Consider the following 16,884-nt stretch of genomic DNA (forward strand, 5'->3'; position numbering starts at 1 on the left):
TATCACCCTTCAACACTCCCTTTTCAAGTCTATCTAAAACAAAAAATTCAAATTTTTTGAAGTCTGTACACACCAAAGCGTGTCTTGCTAATGAATTATTTGTGTCCTTGTTTTTTATAGCTAAAGTATGCTCGTATATACGTCTTTTTAGACATCTTATTGTTTTGCCAATATAATAATTTTCACAAGTGACACATGTAGCTAAATATACCACATGGTCACTATTGCAGTTGTAGTATTCTCTAGCCCAAAAAGTTCTATTCAGGTGTTTCAAGGTCACAAAAGAGGTATTCATGATGTATCTACACTGCTTACAGTCTTTGCATGAGAAAGTTCCCTTTTTGTTACTTACTATTCTAGTCTGAGTCTCTCTATTGTAACTTGTATATTCTAGTATCTTCTTCATGTTCACCGTGTTTTTATAGGTGAATGTTGGTTTTGTACCTAAAACTGTCATAAGCTCCCTATTCCCCAAAATGATCGTCCAATTTGTCTCTATAACTCTCCTAATATGCAACATCTCATTGCACATAGGTAGCGGAAACATTGTAATACATTCCTTTAGGTCTAAGTCATCTGTATTGTCTATATTATTGACTGCCAAAAAATCATTCATCTTAAATGACAAGATAGGTTTAGCTACTCCTTGTCTTAAGTTATCTACTTCTTTCTCTAGTTTCTTCAAAAATTTCAACGAATATCCTCTCTCCAAGAATAACTTCCTTAATAGAAGCAACTCTGTATGATATATGTCATTATGTGAAGTTAATCTACTTAATCTTATCATTTGCCCTTTTATGACATTTCGCTTCATATGCTGTGGATGTAAACTTTCTTTATGTAGGTACTGATTTGTAAAACATGGTTTCCTATATATTTTGCTTTGTAAGGTGTGATTTTCACCATCAAAATATAATGTCACATCTAAAAAATCTATTTCCTTCCCATATCCACTAATTTTGAATGTCAGGGAACTAGTTGTTTTATTCAAATCATTTACCATGCTTTCAAATTCTATTTTATCTCCACCCCATACGAAAAACAAATCATCTATATATCTTACATAAAGTAAGACTTTATCATAACTATTATGACATTTTAGATGTTCATTTTCCCAATTTGACATAAATATATTTGCGAATGCAGGAGCCACTCTAGCTCCCATCGCCACTCCTGATGTTTGTTTGTAATATTCTTTCAAAAAACTGAAAAAGTTATTATCCAAAATCATCTCCATAAGGGAACAAATTGTGTTAATTTTGGAACCTTCCATGCTTGATTTGGTGGCAAGATAGTGTCTTAGACTCTCAACCCCTTCTTCTTGATTAATAGAGGTGTAGAGACTTTTTACATCCAATGTCGCAAAATGTATTTCATTATATGAAAATTTGTTCTTGGCTAAAATTTCTAATAAATGCCACGAGTCCCTTAAGAAATGTTCTGCTTTCTGTGCCACTGGATTGAGTACACTATCTAACCAAATGGAGATGTTCTCAGTTTTAGAGTTTTTCGCGGACACTATTGGCCTAAAACTCATTTCTCTGTTGCCTTGGCCAAATTTCTCCTAGTCAATATGAATACCATGCTGGGTCTCTCCTGAAAAGAGGCTACTGGCCTAGCAAGGCTTACAGTCAACAAAATGTAAATAAATAAATAAGTAAGCAAGTAAATATGAACTTTTGGTTAGGTTCCAGGTATTGCTAGGACAGGCTGTTAGAATCCAGTCAAAAGCACTTTCTTTTTTAGAAATGTTATTAGTTCTAATAGGACAAATTATTAACTGAGTTAGACCACAAAGCTTTGTTTTAGTATGGTATATTGTTCATAGTCTTCAGTCCAGTGAAGTTTACAATCACCAAGTACAAGCAATTCAACCATAACATTGGAGGTAAGCCAAGATAATGTATATTTGGCAGTATTTTGGGTGATCCACGAGGCATATAGACATTTTTATTTATTTATTTTTTAACTAGTAAGTAAACTGTTTCAGGAGCCGTTTTCTGCCACAGCTTGGGCCAGTAGCAGACAAAACATGCAACACACTTAGTTATTTGTAGTATATGCTGGGAAGAACTACAAAAACTCTGTAAACTCTAAAAGGGTTGAGATATATAGTACCAAGAATAGATTCTTACTGTGTAGGGAGAGAGGAAACTGAAAGGGTGACAGCATATATATTATTATGCTTCTGTCCCCATTGCCTTCCGACCTTCAGCCCTCCCTTCCTCAGGAGCCATCATAGAGCCAGCATTCATGGATTTTGTGGTTAAGACTCTAGCCCTGCCCCCTGAATAGCAGACACAAGTACCTTTGCCACCATAGAGGCATTCTGTGATCTTTCCTAGTATGTTTGTGCTCCCCCACGTGCATACACACACACACACACACACACACATACACACAAACACACACACGCACACACACACACACACACACACACACACACACACACACACACACATAGATACATACACACAGACACACACGCACACGTGCACACACACACACACACACACACACACACACACACACACACACATACATGTTTATGAGGGCTAATATGACCAGTTTGAATGCTAAGCTCATGTCTCTGGTCCTGTAGCTATAATTATTGTGTAAACTTCAATTTTCGTAATAGCAGTTTGCTCAACAAAGTCCATCATTTTTTTCTATTCAAGATGGGCAAGCTGGTGTAAGACATATACTTCCACCATGCCTCTTGCAGCACCTGAATCCCTAGTTGAATGTAGGTCATCTGTGTTGTAGTCAGGGCTTCATCCCTGTATGCCTCAAAGCCAGGAATGCAGCATGCACCTTACTGAATCTTGACAGATGACATCAGCTTTGGCATCACCTTTGTGTGATCTAACATGTCCGAATATCTTGTTGCCTAATGATAGAGTTTTCTATATTTGACTTAAGGTTGCAACTAGGATTCTGGAAGCCGACCACCACTGGTCTATAATGAATAAACCAACAATGAGGAATATTTATTTTATTACAGATAATAGGCACATTCAGATTGATCAAATTAAGCTCCTTTGTCTGCTGCCAGACAAAGTCATACTGTAGACCAAGTACAATGGAGTCAGGTGTATCACTTTGAAAGAGCAAAAGTAGAGCAGTTCCAGTGATGATGGTGACAACAATACAAGATAGAATCTTATGGCATGTATTGGGGAGAGGACTTGGGGTGCCTTAGGGTTTAGAGCAGCTCCAGTGATGGTGACAATACAAGATAGAATCATATGACATGTATAAAGGGGGGGGGGGGGCTTGGAGTGCCTTAGGGTTTGCATGAATTGGTTCCATAATCTTAGCATATAGAAACAACTACAACAAAGCTTGCTTTACAATAATATAAAGCCCTAGCCAGTGTTCTAGGAATAGAAGGTTGGCAGTGAACAAGCCTAAGCTATGTACCTTTGAAGGTCATTACGTGTTTGAAACTTGCTTAAGATATTTGATACTTCTCTGTGCTACACTAAATGTTGCCTTTGTAAAATTTTGGTATGCACACTGCTTGCACGGGTTATGTCTGGCTACATGGAAAGGTTGTGAGCTTCCTTGTCAGCAGGTGTTATATATTTTGACAGCACAAAGGTTGAAACGTACGAGCCTTGAAAGCCTGTCAGCTTGAAGGGCTTTATAGTTTATAACGATCACCTCTCAAAAGTATCTTCACATAAATTTTAATACTTGAGAAATCGCCTTTCCTTTAGAGGTTGGGGTTAGCCGCGCTGCAGGCGACTGCTGCAAACCAGTAAGAGTTTCAAGTTGCCATCCTATTCATTTTGTAAACATTTTTCGGGCTATAAGTTTGAGTGCAATGTGATCTGAGTTGGATTTAGGCACACTTGATTCATTGGAACGGTTAATGGGCACGGAGATGTGCCAGTGCCATCCCAATCTTCTGGAACAGATTACTTTGTAGGATGCGGTGCCCTGCCCGGGCACGCCCAGGTCCCCGAGCGCCCTGCCCCCAGCGTGCTGCCTGTCACCGCTGCTGCTACTAGTCAGGGCGACACAAGTTCCCTTTTAATAGTTGTACATGATCACATCCGGGGTTGGCTCGTTAAGTAGCTCTCTGCTTTCTAAAGTGCAAAAATCCGGAATAAACGCGTGATAGAGGGGCGGACAATTTTCTCGAGTGTGGCACCAAGAGCTGGAACCACTGCCCGCAACAAGTGGTCACTGTATTTCATAGGACCCATCTGCAACTATTGGAAGCGGTTAGTGGGTAGAGAGGGTGAGGAAAGAGGCGAGCTGAAAGTGGCTGAGCGGCCCCGTCACTCCTGCCTGGCCAGGCTGCATGACAGCTGGGTGCCTGCGCCTCGTTCCCCGGACGAGTGGCTGCAGAAGTTTTGCCTACCTTTCCCAACTTCGTGGCAGCACTTGGGTGAGTGCCTTGAGTCTGGCTTTGTTGTATTTTCTCAAGTTAGATGGTGATGCATATTGTGGCTAAATAGTGAAGCATGAGAGGTCGCTGATGCAAGGTGTGTCAAACTGCCAAACATTATTTTTTTTTTCAGTGCTGCTCCATCAGGTGCGTCTGCCGGATCCTTGAAATATCTGAGGTTGCAATATCTACGTGGAATGTTTTACTTCTTTGGGGACAGCGGGCTAGTTGGGCACACATTTTACAAATTTGATTGCACAGGAAAAGGGCACATTTGTTGGCATGCAGACTTATGTTAGTTAACTAAAACTTATAACATTAGTCCAGAATAAATAGCAAATGGTACGTGGGATTAGAATGAGCTCTAATAGTTTTGCTGTTCTTTAAAGAACATTTTTAAATGCTCTCGTAGAATTAAGGGCAGAGATGAATATTTGGTTTTGCTGTGGAATTACTGTTTGCCTTTGTATTCAAAAGGCCATCTGTGTTCTTTCGGTTCCTCTAACCAGTCCACTTCCTATCCCTGGTGTGCATTTCAGCTTCGAGTAAATACAACGAGTAGGTCGGTAGGCTTGGGTAACCTTTTGTTCACAATAGACATCACTCCATCCTATGGCTAAAGGTAAGGTGAGCCAGTCAAAGAGCAATGGTATAGAATAGATTGTTATTCCCTACTTAAGTAGAGAAAATTTTGGTTTTATTTTTTTGGTTTAATTTAGTGAGTGTTGTTGCTATGTGCATGGGCATAACAGAGTGTGAGTGGGAAAACGTTTTGCAGTTTGATTATATAACTTGAGCACATATTCTTTCATAACAGGAATGTTACTTGATGCTGTCGATATTACATCAGTTTACTTTATATCAGCAAGCATTTACTTCTGTTTTTAATTTTTGTAATGGGCATAGATTAAACTCATTTTATAGAATTACTCAGTTATATTACTTAATAGGACTGCAGGAATTGAGCGGATTGATGATAATTGTATAAAAAATATGTGATGTATAATGTTTGTAGTTGTTATTTTTGTTAAATGTTTGGTAGTAGGTAGGCCAAGACAGCCTTTTTTCAGTTGTATGATAAGAGCTAGCTAGCACTGATGGTAGAAAAAAATGTAAAAATGTCATTTTAATCTGGCATCAGAAGACAAGACGACAGTGGAACACAGATGTGATGTAATACATCATTTGTACAAAAAAGGTATTACATTACATTTGTGCTTCACTGTCTTTGAGTTTGCATTGAAGTAATGTATACAAATGACATCAGCAAAGGGTCCATAAGTAAGTTTAACTGCTGGTTGCTGCCATAGTGGTGCACATGGAAGGCCACTTATTAAACATACAGTGGATATAAAAAGTTTACACATATGCCAGGTTTTTGTGATATATAAAAAATGAGACCACAATAAATCATTTCAAAACTTTTCCCACCTTTAATGTGACCTATAACCAGGGTTGCCAGATATCTGACTGGCCAGGTAGGGACAAAGTCAAGACTTAAAAAAAAAAAAAAAAAAAAAAAAAAAAAGGTCTTTCACGTCCATCGCAGTTCCGCATTAAACAGAAGTTGTTCTGTTTTGCCCAGTTTTGATTGGCCCGTATACCGGTATACAGGCCAATCAAAAATCGCTAACCACGGAGCTTCTTGTGTTTAATCCGGAACTTCCGCATTAAACACAAGAAGCTCCGTGTTTAACGATTTTTGATTGGCCCGTATGCTGGCCAATCAAAAAAAAAAAAGCGGAGGCTGCCCAGGATTTAAACTGGCAGTGCGGGACTCGGGATCAGGCTGCTGATCTCGGGACAGTCCCGCCCAAATAGGGACGTCTGGCAACCCTGCCTATAACCCATACAATTCAATTGAAAAACAAACAAATCTGTTAGGAGAAAAATATAAAAAGTAAAAAATGTACAATAAACTGGCTGCATAAGTGTGCACAACCTTAAATTAATACTCTATTGAGGCACCGTTTGATTTAATTACAGCATTCAGTCTGCTTGGGTAGGAGTCTGTCAGCATGGCACAGCTTGACTTGGCAATATTTGCCCACTCTTCCTTGCAAAAGCTTTCCAAATCTGTCACATTGCAAAGGCATCTGTTGTTCACAGCCCTCTTTGGGTCATCCCACAGATTTTATATTGGATTTAGGTCTGGACTCTGGCTAAGACATTCCAAAACTTTAATTTTCTTCCAGTGAAGCCATTCTTTTGTTGATTTGGATGTATGCTTGGGGTCATTGTTGTGTTGAAAGGTGAAATTCCTCTTCATCTTCAGCTTTCTAGCAGACACCTGAAGGTTTTGGGTCAAAAGTGACTGATATTTTGAACTGTTCATAATTCCCTCCACCTTGACTAAAGCTCCAGTTCCAGCTGAAGAAAGGCAACCCCAAAGCATGATACTGCCACCATCATGCTTTACCATGGATGGTGTCCTTTTGGTGATGCAAAGTGTTGTTTTTGCGCCAAACGTAACTTTTGGAATTGTGGCCAAAAAGTTAAATCTTGGTCTCATCAGACCATAACACATTTTCCCACATCTTTTGGGAGACTTGATGTATTGTTTTGCAAATTTTAGCTGGGCCTGGATGTTTTTCTGTGTACGAAAAGGCTTACGTCTTGCAACCCTACCCCATAGCCCACACATATGGAGAATATAGGAAATTGTTGTCACATGTAGTACACAACCATTGCTTGCTAGAAATTCCTGCAGCTCCTTCAGTGTTGTGGTAGGTCTCTTGACAGCCTCCCTGGCCAGTTTTGGAGGGGCGTCCAGTTCTTTGCAACGTCTCTATTGTCTCATATTTTCTCCACTTTTTGATGACTGTCTTCACTGTGTTCCATGGTATATCCAATGCTGTGGAAATTCTTTTGTACCCTTCCCTTGACTGATACCTTTCAACAATGAGATCCCTTTGATGCTTTGTAAGCTCTCTGCGAACCATGGCTTTTGCTGTAGCTGGCAACTGAGTAAATGTCAGGAAAATCCTACTAGGACAGCTGAACTGTATTTGGGGTTAATCAGAGTCTCTTTAATTGATGGCAAGTGTGTACCTAAAAAGATTGAAAGTTGTAATTAAATCAAAAGGTGCTTCGACAAAGTATTAGTTTAATGGTGTGCACACTTACGCGACCAGCTTATTGTACGTTTTTTTATTTTTTCCCTAACAGATTTGTTTTTCAATTGAATTGCACAAGTTATAGGTCACATTAAAGGTGGGAAAAGTTTTGAAATTATTTATTGTGGTCTCATTTTTTTATATCACAAAAACCTGGCATTTTAACAGGGATGTGTAAACTTTTTATATCCACTGCAGCATAGTATAGGCCTAGGCACCTATCAAATGTCTTCTCTCTGGGTCTCTTGGATTCATATGTGTAAGGAAAGCATTCATTCATTCATCATAGTATGATTTAATGTTTTTTCCTGCTGTTCTTGACTTGTATCTGTTGCACATTTTACACTTGTACTGGTTCTTTGCTGTTGCAGCACACCTTTTTCTTTTATTGACCCTTTATTACTGTTGTACTTTCTCTGGGCTTTGAGTTGTCTGGCAGTAGGTTCTAACGTGATGATTCCATTAATCTACATTCATTACTGTTATTTCTGCTTCAGAATAATTTAAAGTTCTGCTTATATATCCCGCATCACTTGTATTTATTCTGTTTTCATTTTGTTAATTGAGAACACCTCTGTTTACTCATGAATGGCTTATGTGTCTGTATTCTGTGATATGAAAACATTTCAGCATGTTTGTGTTTAGCCCATTTGTTTTGTAAGTTACTCGGTATCTTGAAATTTGTGATGCCATGCCTGAAGACAGGCCTTTTTTAAGTTTACATACTTATTTAGCATGTAAAAAGAACTTTGAGAATTGCACTCCGTTTGTGCATTAGTTATAAAGTATGTTTTAATGCTCAGAGTTGAGAAGTACTTTGTATTAGGTGAAATGTGGCCAATCCATTTGACTGTGGTGAACAAGGACTCTGACTTCCTTCGCAAAGAACCATGTATTAACAAATGAAACAGGGCTTTACCATCTCATTGTTTTTGCCATGATGGACCTTATTGTACTCTTGGCTGAGAGTAAGAATTGTATTAATTTCTTTCTGCCCCAAATAACATTTTGTTTATAAATTATAAGTTTGTTATTTTTTTCCATATGTTAACTGGGAAAATAAAGTTGAGCACCAAAGTGCTCCTTTTCAGCAGATGCCTGGAAAGAAGCTCAGCCTAGGGCAATTAAATCAGCCTATTCAAAAACACACTAGTAATTATAAGCATTTTATATTTTTCGAGTATTAGATAAAAGGTTTGTAAACAAGTAAGCGCAAATATTAAATATCATATAAAACACAATATAGCCATGAAATGACAGCAAGTTAAATGTATACACATATTTACATATCAGATTATAAATGCTGGATTTGAGATTGCAGAGTATTAGTGGCTGATTTGTAGAAAATGGGTCTGCAGTTGCAGTGTCACTTTCTGGCCTGAGTCTATCCGACCCATTTAAGAGTCTCAAAATCAAAAAGTAGTATTATATTACATCACATATTTTCAAATAAATCATGATAGTCAAGCACTGCAATTCAACAGATCTGATCTTCATTTAGGAAAGATGCAGCAATTCCTGCAAGTACTTTTTAATTTCTATTCTCAAGAAGTAAACCCTTGTAAGTCATGATGAATTCTGATGTTCTTTGCATGCTGTGTGCCGGTATGTGTATACCACTCAAATGTGCATCATTCTTATTTTATGGAAATTGTTTGCACTGAAGCAGAACTCCTATCTGTTTAACTATTTAGCTAACTTTGTAACTAGTCTTTGCAACTGAGTACAGTGCATCAGAGCAGTTTTGGAAAAAGGAATCCCTGAAAGGATGTGGTGCACAAATCGGGAGGGGGGGGGGGGCATATATCCTGCCTGTCCATTCAGGTCCAAGTATGCTTATGAGAAACACCCTGCCCAAGGCAGTAGTACAGAGGTCTGGTAGCCATGATAAAATACCACACACCTGTTAAATTAAGTACTCATCTTTACTACATGGTGTAGGAGCAAAATTACTTACAAGAGCAGCTGATTTATTTTATTATTAGTCAGTATTTTGAGGAGAAGGACACACACGTGCGGTGGAAAATCTTTTTTTAAGCTAAATTACTTAATTTATGTGGTGCCTCAGAAACACAAGTACAATTTACAAATAAATTTTGCATATTTCTATTTTTATTTTTATGTGAAGGTTTATGAAAGGTCATAATAACTGGGAGGTTGTCCCTAACAGTGCTGGGATATAGCATTTATTTGATTATATGCACATCTTTGTAGCACACATAAGGGAAGACTATAAAGCATGTGTTGATGCCTTACTGTTAAGTTTATTATTTACACTGCAGAACCCCAGAAGGTATTTCTTTTTCTTTTTCCAGGGATCACATTGGTAACATTTTGCTGGATTTGTTTCAGAGTTGTAATGTAGCTGTAGTTTTTATTAATTGTTTTTTCTGTGTGACCTTTTTACTCTTTGATTTAGTTGTTAGCTGGGATATTTTTAAAGACACCTTAATGGTTATGGACATCAGTTGGGTATAAAGACCCTATGTTTCTAGAGTATAGCTGCAAGAATTCTGGACTCCAATCTTTATGTACACGGTATTTTAGGGCTTAAAATGACTTCGGGATAGGATTAACTACACTGGACAGCTGAATTTTCTTTTAATGGGAGTTAGCATACTGTTAGTGCCTTAGTTTGCCCCTTCTTAATTTTAGGCCCTGTCTTTACCCTTTCACTTACTCCTTTAACTCCTTAGTCTCTTAGGTTCATAGGTTCATAGGTAGGTACTAGGCTATTGGCCCTAGGGCCTATACAAGCCTAGCCAAAAAGGTACCCTGGCTTTCGTCACCCAAGAAAATTATTTTCCTGTGCCCCTGTCAAGAAGAACCACAGAAGTGATCCCCGGGGTGAATTTCCTATCGCCCAATCCAATCATCAAGATTTTTCTTGAAGAGTGCTAATGAGGAGCTCTGTTTGACATAGATATGTAGTCTGTTCCAGAGTATGGGAAGTCTCTGGGACAGGAATCTATCCCTCCAGCATGTTCTGCTTATTGTGGTGACAAGATTTAGGTCCCTAGAGCATGTAATACGGAGGGATTGGAATTTCTTTAAGTGGAGCATGTCCAACAGCTCTGGGTTTGACATAGCTTTGTATGTTAGGCAGAGATCGCCTCTGAGTAGGCGATATGCGACGGAGTAAAGCTGGGGTTTTTTGAGATGGTCTGCATAAGGCATCTGTTTGAGGCCAGTAATCCTCTTTGTGAGGTATTTTTGTGGCCTTTCCAGTTGTTGTAGATGTCTTGTGAGGTACATACCAAAAGGGGCATTGTACTCTATAATGGGTCTAATGAGTGATGAGTAGAGGGGAACAATGACCTCTTTTTTTCTGGATGAGAATCCTTTTGTAATGAGATGAGCCACGTAGAAGAATTTCCTGACCACTGTGGCGATGTGATTATCGAAGGAGAGACTACTGTCCACCTGTGTCCCAAGGTCTCATCACACTTTCGGTGTTAAGTAGACTACTGCCTATGTGGTAGTTCATGGGTACAGAGTTTTTACCAAAGGGGATGACAATGCACTTTTTGGCATTGAGCTTGAGACCATGTCTTTGACACCAGGCATCTGTCTCAGTGAGGCCCTTTTGTAGGATGTCCACATCGTTAGGAGTTTCGATTATGGCTACTAGTTTACAGTCATCTGCGAATTTAGTTAGCCAAAGACCTTCTGTGTTAGCCTGTACTTCAGAGAAGTAGATATCAAACAGGAGAGGACCCAGGACTGAACCCTGTGGTACTCCACTTGTCACTGGTCTGAAGTCTGATTTGGAGTCTGCTACTTTCACAGTGTGGGTTCTGTCAGTAAGCCAGTTGGCAACCCATCTTGTGACACAGGGATTTATACCTAGTTTAGTGAGTTTATCTATAATTCCAGAGTGGGGGGTGGTGTCGAACGCCTTGGCAAGATCTACATAGGCTGTGTGAACCACCTTACCCTCATCTATGGCTTTGGTGACTACTTCAAAGAAGTCTGTTAGGTTTAGGAGACATGATCTGCCTTTTAGAAACCCAAACTGTGTGGGGTCCCGAGTTTGGAGATCTCCAATGTCTTTGTTTATGAGTTCCATGATGATATGTTCCATGGCCTTGCAGACTAGGCTCATCAGGCTAATGGGACTGTAATTCCTGGGGTCTTTTGTGTCCCCCCCCCCCTTTGTGGAGTGGGATAACTTTCGCAGTGCGCCCTTCAATGGGAACAAAGCCTGAGGTGAGGCTATGATTGAACATGGTACTTAGCTGGGGTGCCAGTTCATTCTGTAGTTCATGTAGAAGGCAGCCTGGGATGTTGTCAGGTCCCATGGATGCTGTGTTCTTGGCTTTGGAGAGTGAGGTTTTTACCTGTGCAGCCATGATTACAGGAACTTTGCATTCTTCCGGTATAAAGGTGGGCCCTTTAGGGGGTGAGAAGGCAGTAAAGTGAGCATTGAACCTATTTGCCAGGATGTTGGTAATATCAGTTGGTTCTGTATATTTAGTGTCATTGTGCTGTAACTCAGAGCAGATCTGAGTGTTGCCATTGAGATTCTTGACATAGCTATAGAATGCTTTGTGGTTGTCTTTAGAATCGGTGGCAATTTTGTTTTCATAACTAACTTTGGAGGATTTTATGAGGGATCTCAGCTTCTTATTGAGGCTGACCAGGGAGTTCTTCCAATCATGTAGAATTTGTTTATGGCAGAAGACCACCAGATTGGCTTCCTTTTTTTGGAGGATAGCATCTTGGTTCTGTTAGGGATAGCACGATCCATGCACTTGTGTAAGTGCTTATAAAGTGCATTTGTGTGGGATTCAGTAGTCGTACCTCTATTGTCCATCTGCATGGGTGTCGTGAGATTTGCCACTTCTGTCTTAAGAAGTGTGAAGTTGGCTTTGGAGAAATTTTTTACAGTTGTTTTCCTTATGGGGGGTGGGAGCGGAATGTGGATGTCTAGGGTGATTAGCTTATGGTCGGATCTGACTGAGGAGCTAACCTCTGGTGTGGAACACCGGTCACCCATGTTGGTGATGACCAGGTCTAGGATATTGCTGTCCCTGGTGGGGGTGTGAATAAGTTGATCCAAGGCGTTGGAATTGATGATTTCCAGAAAACGTTGAGCAAAAGAGTTGGTACATGAGTAGTTTTCCCAGTTAATGGTAGGGTAGTTGAAATCACCCATTATTAGAGTGTTGGGTTGTACCTTAATATTTTCCAGTGTATCAAGAAAAGAGGAGTGGGAATCCTGGGGCATGGTGGGGGGTCTGTAGAAAGCTACAATCTGGATTGCGGTTTTGCCCAGAGTTAGTTGAACTTGGATAATCTCGGATGCATTATGCTGAGCAACTAGCTTGGAGGTATGGATATCCTTAATGAATATGGACACGCCTCCTCCTTTAGTGTTTCGGTCCGGGTTTGGTGGCCGAAAGATGTGGTATGAATTATAGCCTGGTAATGCAAGGGTGCTCTCTGGAGCTTTGAACCAAGTCTCTGTCACTGCACAGATGTCAATGTTCTCCATTTTAAGGAGTGCCTCGAGTGAGTGCATTTTGAGGTTTAGACTTCTAGCATTGAGCAGCATTACCCTCAGATTTTGCTTGCTTGTACCTGTTACGGTGGTGAATTTGTCATTTGATCCTTGCCTAAAAAAAGGCACTATAGGGGTGGCAAGAGCCTTTGCCAGTATCTGGAATCCCAGGGGCGACAGGTGCAGGCCATCTCTGGCAAAGCAGCGTGGTCTGTCGATCATGTCATCCCAGACAGACAGATACTGGATTCTTATTGGACTTAGAATGACACCAGAACTTAGCCAATTGTTAAAGTCAATCATTTTGTCCTTGTACTGTGGTGTCATTCTGGGTGATGGCAGGATGCTGCTCAGGGCTAGGGTCATACCTGCCTGGGCTACAAGATCGGAGAGCTCCTCCATGTCTCTTTTCATGTAGTCCAGGGAGGTACTACCAAACGTCTGTTGGATTTGGGATGAATCAACAAAGGCAGAAGCATCACATCTTGCTATGTCAAATCCAAACATCTACACCAATAAAGGAAATGTTAAAACAGCAAAATAAAAAAAAAGCAAGCCCCCCCCCCCAAATTACTCTTAAGATAGACCATTGTGGGACACTGCTGGTGATGCTTTACTGTCTAGAGCAAACAAACTCTGACTTTAACAGTATGGGTTCTGTCGCATAACCAGTTATCTAGCTAGTGAACCGTGTATAGGTTAATGTTTAGGTGGCTAGTTTATCAATAATTCCAGATTAGGGGATAGTGTAAAAGACCTTGGCAAGTTGCAGGTAGGCAGTGTGGACTGCATACCCCTTATCAATGGCCTCTGTAACACTTTCAAAAACTTCAACCGTGTTGAACAGGCATGCTGTGACTTTTGCGAAGCCAAACTAGTGTGAATACGTGGGTATAAGGTCACCGATATTGTTGTTTGGTAGTACTGCTATAAGTTACTCCATAGGCTTTCAAATAATATTAGTGATTCTAATTGGCCTGTAATTCTCAGAGTCAAAAGAAATGGAAGATGGGAATTCTCCTGCATGTCTTTCTCTTGTCCTTCCATGTAGACCTGAATTCTTGCGTTTCTGTGACCATTTCCTTAGTGTTCTTTCTTTCATCTTCCTGTCTGCAGTTTATTTGATTATATATTATTTTCTCTAACTTTTTGCTGTCTTTATTTGATTGTTTGTTCCCCCCTTCTTTCATACTTTCCCTCCCCTCAAACCTTATCAAGTTTTCCATTTCCATATTACAGATTCCCATCTAATTTCCTTTTAATTCCTGTTTATTAATTTTCCCTTGCTTGCACCCATATGCAAACCTCTCAAAATCTGAGCATTAAAAGTTATAGCCCCGGCCTTTAAAGTCATAGCAAAGGGTCAAACAGGCAAACACTTTTTACATTTTCACAAAACAAGGTTTTTACACATCACACCCTTTATGGTTAGTGATAGGAAATCTTTGTATCCATCCATCAATCTTCAACCCCTTTTTCACAGTTTAGCACATAGAGTCGGCATGTGACTTCAACAATGGCAATCATCTAAAGGCAAGGGTTACACTGCTAGATGGCTAGCCCTGCCGTGGTAGTTCATTTGTCCCACACACTCACACACACACTCACACCTAGGGCCAGTTCAGAGTGTCCTGTCCACCTGCTGCATGTCTTTAGAATGTGGGAGAAAACAAGAGCACCTGGAGGAAACCCACGTGAACAAAGGGAGGATGTGCAGACTCTGCACAGAAGGCACCCCAGCTGAGAATCGAACTGGAGAACCCCTTGCTGTGCAAAACAATGCTAACCACTGCACCACTGTGCCTTGTGCTTTGTTTATTTATGTAATAAGGTATGTGCCCAAAGACAGATCGGGCTTTATGAGAAGCATCAGTAAATCTAAGAGGAACATGGCTAAACTTGTGGGCCAAAATCATATTGCTATGACCATACATACTACCCTCTTGATAAGTTTCTCTACTTCTTTCCTGTTTCTGTAACAATTGGATGCGTTCCTCTACAAACTCCTTCATCTATGGAATGACCTCTCCCTGTTCTGCAACTTATTCTAGTTTTTTTTTTTTCTCAACAACTTTCCGATATTTGTTTTCATTTTTGTCTTAGTTTAAAGGGTGAATTATTAGCTTTAACAATGTATATTGAAAGAGAATAAGATGGAGCAAGTTTATATAAGATTTTGAGTGTTTGAAAAGTCAAACGTCATATGGTCCAGACCATATCAACTACATTCTGAAAACTCAAAATGGTTGTATTGACATCATGGCACAGTGGGGATTAGGGAATTTGTCCTTTTTCCCACTGTCGTGCAACCCTCAAGTTGCTTCCCTGCAAAAACACAGATTTTGTTGCTTTTGTACTGTTCAAGTTTTCAGAAAGTAGATGATATGGTCTCAAACATATGGCATTTGACTTTCGGAACACTTGATAATCTGATTTAAATCCGATGGACCTTATAAGTTCTCTTCACAGGTTTTCCCTCAGTTTCCTGCACTGTTAGGCATCCACTGCTTAACACAAGCTATAAGCCTCCAGTTAGATTACCTGACCCTTTTCTTTCTCATACAGCTGCTCCTTGGTACATTAACACTACTGAGAACACCATATTTATGGTCTGGCCCTTACACATTGCCCCTGCTTCTTTAATCTTATCACCTGCTTCTTCTACAGTACCTTCTAGATTATTCCCCATATATTCTTTTACATGAGTGCATCCTTTTCTTTTCTCAACCGGTTGCTGTTATGCCCGTGTTAGCAGTGGTTAGGCTTGGAATCACTGTAATCCCCACCAGCCTCCTGCTTGCTGTTTTATCATCTACCAGATGTCCTGGTCCTTAAAGTAGTCACTTCTGTGATCACAACTTTCCCTTTGCCAGTATTAAAGGGACAATCCCAGTGTTTAAAATTAGGGTCCAGAGTTAAACTGACAGAACTCACACCCACCTCGACATGTCACTTTTGTTCCCACCCAGTGTCATTTTACTTTTAAATATCCTGTAAGTCCACAGTTCCAGTATTGTTTCGGCTCCCAGGATAAAATAATCTTTGGATTTGTGTTCCTCTCCAATTTACATTGGATTAGAAAGTATGCCCCCAGCTCCTGGCTCATATTTCAAATAAAGAAAGCTGTGTCAGGGAAAAGGAACATCAGTGTATACTAATTTTTAAATTTTGCATCACTCATGCTTCTACAGATGTACAAGCAGCCCACTCATAAAAAATAGTGCATTTGTCTGGTAGTATTCAGAAATCAGCACATATCAAACTAGAAGCTAAAAAAGGAACAGAAAAGTGTGTTTACTAATGCTCCAACTTCTGTCACACACTTGCTTTCTATGGAATTACTAGCAGGTCAGAAAGTCACTATACCAGGCTAGTATTCAAATGTCAGAATATAGTAAAACATAAAAAAAAATAAATGTGGTTTTCACTGCTGTTTGCCTGACTCAGATGCTTTTTATAGGTAGAAGCCATGTCATAAAGTTGTTGTAGATGGTCAGGATTCACAATCACCACAGAATAAAATATGAAATGAAAGAAACAAAAAACTCGATTTACTAATGTTTTAAAAGCCTTGCATTACTGATGTACTTTCTAGAGTAGCAGCAGCAGTCAGGTCATAAAATGCCTGAAATGCTACTTTTCTCAGTGGGTAAAATGCACTGATTAAACTAACAAATGTCTCATAGGGAGAGCTGTTGTCAGTACAACTGCAGTTTGAGATGGGATATGAAACGTTGAAACTTCCTGCAAGCACTCTTCCCCCACCCCTCAGCCAAAGGTGAGCATGCTCAGAAGGGCAAACCTGAAATATAAACAAAGGCTGATCAAAACAAAAAATCCCTGGGACTGTCTCTTTAAGCTATGGT

The 16,884-nt window shown here is 39.9% G+C and overlaps 1 protein-coding gene across 1 annotated transcript in view; it reads left to right on the forward strand.

The window, feature by feature from the left end:
• The first annotated feature begins 4,077 nt into the window (after positions 1 to 4,077).
• PLEKHA2 (pleckstrin homology domain containing A2) overlaps positions 4,078 to 16,884 on the forward strand; it is an 856,672-nt gene continuing 843,865 nt past the window's right edge. The window contains exon 1 of the mRNA XM_044084332.1: positions 4,078 to 4,399. The gene's annotated coding sequence lies outside the window, so the exon portion shown is untranslated. The remainder of the gene's footprint in view (positions 4,400 to 16,884) is intronic.

Source organism: Protopterus annectens, chromosome 9.part0, assembly GCF_019279795.1.
Source record: "Protopterus annectens isolate FY-2018-M chromosome 9.part0, PAN1.0, whole genome shotgun sequence".
Taxonomy (NCBI): Eukaryota; Metazoa; Chordata; order Ceratodontiformes; family Protopteridae; genus Protopterus; species Protopterus annectens.